This window comes from Schistocerca serialis, unplaced genomic scaffold, assembly GCF_023864345.2.
Source record: "Schistocerca serialis cubense isolate TAMUIC-IGC-003099 unplaced genomic scaffold, iqSchSeri2.2 HiC_scaffold_410, whole genome shotgun sequence".
In the NCBI taxonomy this organism is placed as follows: Eukaryota; Metazoa; Arthropoda; class Insecta; order Orthoptera; family Acrididae; genus Schistocerca; species Schistocerca serialis.
The window spans coordinates 1-5,000 of record NW_026047987.1 but is presented as its reverse complement, the minus strand read 5'-3'; the positions used below and the strand labels follow the sequence as shown (position 1 = coordinate 5,000).

At 53.5% G+C, this 5,000-nt stretch overlaps 1 non-coding gene across 1 annotated transcript in view; it reads right to left on the bottom strand.

Annotated features, from left to right (window-relative positions):
• LOC126446609 (small subunit ribosomal RNA) overlaps positions 1-1,194 on the bottom strand; it is a 1,909-nt gene extending 715 nt beyond the window's left edge. The window contains exon 1 of the ribosomal RNA XR_007583372.1: positions 1-1,194. This exon is cut by the window's left edge and continues 715 nt beyond it. This is a non-coding gene — a ribosomal RNA (small subunit ribosomal RNA).
• Positions 1,195-5,000: the final 3,806 nt, after the last annotated feature.

Sequence of the window (5,000 nt, the reverse complement as noted above, 5' to 3'; positions counted from 1 at the left end):
AGCTTTGGTTTCCCGGAGGCTGCCCGCCGAGTCATCGGAGGAACTGCGGCGGATCGCTGGCTGGCATCGTTTATGGTTAGAACTAGGGCGGTATCTGATCGCCTTCGAACCTCTAACTTTCGTTCTTGATTAATGAAAACATACTTGGCAAATGCTTTCGCTTCTGTTCGTCTTGCGACGATCCAAGAATTTCACCTCTAACGTCGCAATACGAATGCCCCCGCCTGTCCCTATTAATCATTACCTCGGGTTCCGAAAACCAACAAAATAGAACCGAGGTCCTATTCCATTATTCCATGCACACAGTATTCAGGCGGGCTTGCCTGCTTTAAGCACTCTAATTTGTTCAAAGTAAACGTGCCGGCCCACCGAGACACTCACTCAAGAGCACCCTGGTAGGATTGCAACGGGGTCCGCCTCGGGACGCACGAGCACGCACGAGGCGCGTCGCACGCCTTCAGCTCGCCCCACCGGCAGGACGTCCCACGATACATGCCAGTTAAACACCGACGGGCGGTGAACCAACAGCGTGGGACACAAATCCAACTACGAGCTTTTTAACCGCAACAACTTTAATATACGCTATTGGAGCTGGAATTACCGCGGCTGCTGGCACCAGACTTGCCCTCCAATAGATACTCGTTAAAGGATTTAAAGTGTACTCATTCCGATTACGGGGCCTCGGATGAGTCCCGTATCGTTATTTTTCGTCACTACCTCCCCGTGCCGGGAGTGGGTAATTTGCGCGCCTGCTGCCTTCCTTGGATGTGGTAGCCGTTTCTCAGGCTCCCTCTCCGGAATCGAACCCTGATTCCCCGTTACCCGTTACAACCATGGTAGGCGCAGAACCTACCATCGACAGTTGATAAGGCAGACATTTGAAAGATGCGTCGCCGGTACGAGGACCGTGCGATCAGCCAAAGTTATTCAGAGTCACCAAGGCAAACGGACCGGACGAGCCGACCGATTGGTTTTGATCTAATAAAAGCGTCCCTTCCATCTCTGGTCGGGACTCTGTTTGCATGTATTAGCTCTAGAATTACCACAGTTATCCAAGTAACGTGGGTACGATCTAAGGAACCATAACTGATTTAATGAGCCATTCGCGGTTTCACCTTAATGCGGCTTGTACTGAGACATGCATGGCTTAATCTTTGAGACAAGCATATGACTACTGGCAGGATCAACCAGGGAGCTGCGTCAACTAGAGCTGAGCAGCCGGCCGCCCGGGAGTGTGTCCCGGGGGCCCGCGCGAACACGCAAGCGTCCGCTCAATTATTCTGCAAACAGGAGGAGGCTGAGCTCCCCTGCACCATACACCTCGAAACCCTCTCAGGTCCCGGCGGCGCGCAGCGCCGTCCTAAGTACTTGGTCGGGTTCGAGAGAGGCGCAATCGCCCGGGGTTTGGCGAGTAGACGCTTTAGGTGCGACCACCCGTGCTCCCAACTGAGCTTGCCGCTGCCGACAGAGGCCCGGGAGCGTGCTGTCGTGGCATTGCCGGCGGGAGACAACACGCGCCACCTACGGTGACCGGCAGCTCCAACGCCAGCGCCACAGAAGGACAAAAGCCCCACTTGGGTGCCGAAGCGAACTCTCCCAGCACAGCGCACGCGCCAACACGTCCGCACAGCTGCGATACAAACCACCTGCGAGAACCGCAGAGGCGACCGAGCAGCAGACGGCGTCGCGGCGCCGAGCGCCGGGCGGCGGCGCATCCTCAGCGCACACAGTCCTCAATCGGACCAGCACACTGCAGATGTCCACCGCGCTTCGCACCGGGCCCGCGAGGACCTACTTTGGCCGCACGGCGCCGCGTGCAGGGTGCGCCGGCGCGCAGCTGCGCCGCCTGCCGCCTCCGTCGGCCGGCGCGCCTGCCACTGGCCGCCCCCACCAGCCGGCTGTAGCGCGTGCGCCCACGCACCGCGCGGCCAGCACGCCGGGAGGCCCCCCCTCACCGGCCGGGGACGGTCCCACCCAGCCACCGCCGCGTATCGCTTCACACCCAGATGCCATTCACGTTCGTGGGCATGGTGGGTATCGCTGGAACAACCGGTTGGTAGCTCAACCGATCGTCGCCATCACTGATTCACCTCTAGCGAGAACAACCGCACCACAACGGTTTACCAGTTGTTCATTTGCGTAACGTCACCAGCAAACGTAGGCGTCCATCGCCATTTGCAAATTCAACGATTGTTGCATGCCTGTGTCAGGTGTCACGACACACTATGTCTGCCCACATACACGCAACAACATGTGCACGCTTCGCGAACACGTGGAAGGTGGCCCCCGTACGTATGCGATGTCCATTGCGCGAACGACTGTCAACCGGCCTCTGTCGCATGTCGCAGATGTGGAACGCAGTGCACCATGCTATCACGGTGTGTGAGAAGAGACGACTACGTCTGACAACACGCGCCACTACATCAACAGACGGCTCATGCTGATCGCCATCCAGGGCATACCACACTGCAATCCAGCTCTTATAGGGAGACGACACGTAGCTGAGTGCACAACATTTGGACCGCATGGTTCGCCGTTGTTGGCGCAGTCGTTGTACGGTCACATGTACCACGATGTATCATTCAGTACATGAGGACCAATGTGCAGTACAGTGTGTGATTTGGACGTACAACATCAGCGGACAGTTGACACAGGCCGTACCACAGCGTAGGCTAAGTGCTTCGCCATGCGAATGCCAATGAACAACTGCAAATGCCAATGAACAACTGCAAAGGGCATTGAGCATGTACGTCCTGCTGCCATCCACATTACAGTGTATAGCTGCAAGGTGTTTAACATGAAGCGATACACTGGGGACCGGGCAGTGCGAGTAGCAAACTATATTGCGGGGGTTGCAGTTAGGCAACACTACACTAATTTAACGCGTCGTATGACAATTACAGAGCAGGTTAAGGCCCAACGTGTGTTGGGTTAAGGCCCAACGTGTGTTGGGTTAAGGCCCAACGTGTGTTGGGTTAAGGCCCAACGTGTGTTGGGTTAAGGCCCAACGTGTGTTGGGTTAAGGCCCAACGTGTGTTGGGTTAAGGCCCAACGTGTGTTGGGTTAAGGCCCAACGTGTGTTGGGTTAAGGCCCAACGTGTGTTGGGTTAAGGCCCAACGTGTGTTGGGTTAAGGCCCAACGTGTGTTGGGTTAAGGCCCAACGTGTGTTGGGTTAAGGCCCAACGTGTGTTGGGTTAAGGCCCAACGTGTGTTGGGTTAAGGCCCAACGTGTGTTGGGTTAAGGCCCAACGTGTGTTGGGTTAAGGCCCAACGTGTGTTGGGTTAAGGCCCAACGTGTGTTGGGTTAAGGCCCAACGTGTGTTGGGTTAAGGCCCAACGTGTGTTGGGTTAAGGCCCAACGTGTGTTGGGTTAAGGCCCAACATAGGTTGGGTTAAGGCCCAACATAGGTTGGGTTAAGGCGCAACATAGGTTGGGTTAAGGCGCAACATAGGTTGGGTTAAGGCGCAACATAGGTTGGGTTAAGGCGCAACATAGGTTGGGTTAAGGCGCAACATAGGTTGGGTTAAGGCGCAACATAGGTTGGGTTAAGGCGCAACATAGGTTGGGTTAAGGCCCAACATAGGTTGGGTTAAGGCGCAACATAGGTTGGGTTAAGGCGCAACATAGGTTGGGTTAAGGCGCAACATAGGTTGGGTTAAGGCGCAACATAGGTTGGGTTAAGGCGCAACATAGGTTGGTTAAGGCGCAACATAGGTTGGGTTAAGGCGCAACATAGGTTGGGTTAAGGCGCAACATAGGTTAGGTTAAGGCGCAACATAGGTTAGGTTAAGGCGCAACATAGGTTAGGTTAAGGCGCAACATAGGTTAGGTTAAGGCGCAACATAGGTTAGGTTAAGGCGCAACATAGGTTAGGTTAAGGCGCAACATAGGTTAGGTTAAGGCGCAACATAGGTTAGGTTAAGGCGCAACATAGGTTAGGTTAAGGCGCAACATAGGTTAGGTTAAGGCGCAACATAGGTTAGGTTAAGGCGCAACATAGGTTAGGTTAAGGCGCAACATAGGTTAGGTTAAGGCGCAACATAGGTTAGGTTAAGGCGCAACATAGGTTAGGTTAAGGCGCAACATAGGTTAGGTTAAGGCGCAACATAGGTTAGGTTAAGGCGCAACATAGGTTAGGTTAAGGCGCAACATAGGTTAGGTTAAGGCGCAACATAGGTTAGGTTAAGGCGCAACATAGGTTAGGTTAAGGCGCAACATAGGTTAGGTTAAGGCGCAACATAGGTTAGGTTAAGGCGCAACATAGGTTAGGTTAAGGCGCAACATAGGTTAGGTTAAGGCGCAACATAGGTTAGGTTAAGGCGCAACATAGGTTAGGTTAAGGCGCAACATAGGTTAGGTTGAGGCACAATATAGGTTAGGTTGAGGTACCGTATAGGTTAGGTTAAGGTACAGTATAGTTTAGGTTAAGGTACAGTATAGTTTAGGTTAAGGTACAGTATAGTTTAGGTTAAGGTACAGTATAGTTTAGGTTAAGGTACAGTATAGTTTAGGTTAAGGTACAGTATAGTTTAGGTTAAGGTACAGTATAGTTTAGGTTAAGGTACACATTGTTGTATGGAAAGGTGTAATGGGGGGGGGGGGGGGCGGCCGGTCGGTTTGTTGATTGTGATTATAGTAAGTGGATGCCTGCGGCATCATCTGATTTGCCACGTCAGGATGCACCTTTGGCTCATGACAGGCGGCGCTCCGATTCCATGCTTGTGGCAGACCTGTGTCTTTCATTCCTGCCATTGTTTGTGTGCTGTGAGAGGAGGCAGTATTGTGATGTTGGGTGCACCCCTGTGTAGGACATGTGTGGGTGTTGGTGGCTTAGCTGAGCAATGGTGGTTGTCGGGGGGGTGGGATATTCCGTTTTCTGAGTGGACCTCCCAGTCTGGTTATGACAGTGTGGATTGTCTCATGTGGCGGAGAGGATGCACTGGGTGTTGTTCCATGCTGGTGCTTACATATTGTCTGTGTGCGTGTTACAGGCGGAGA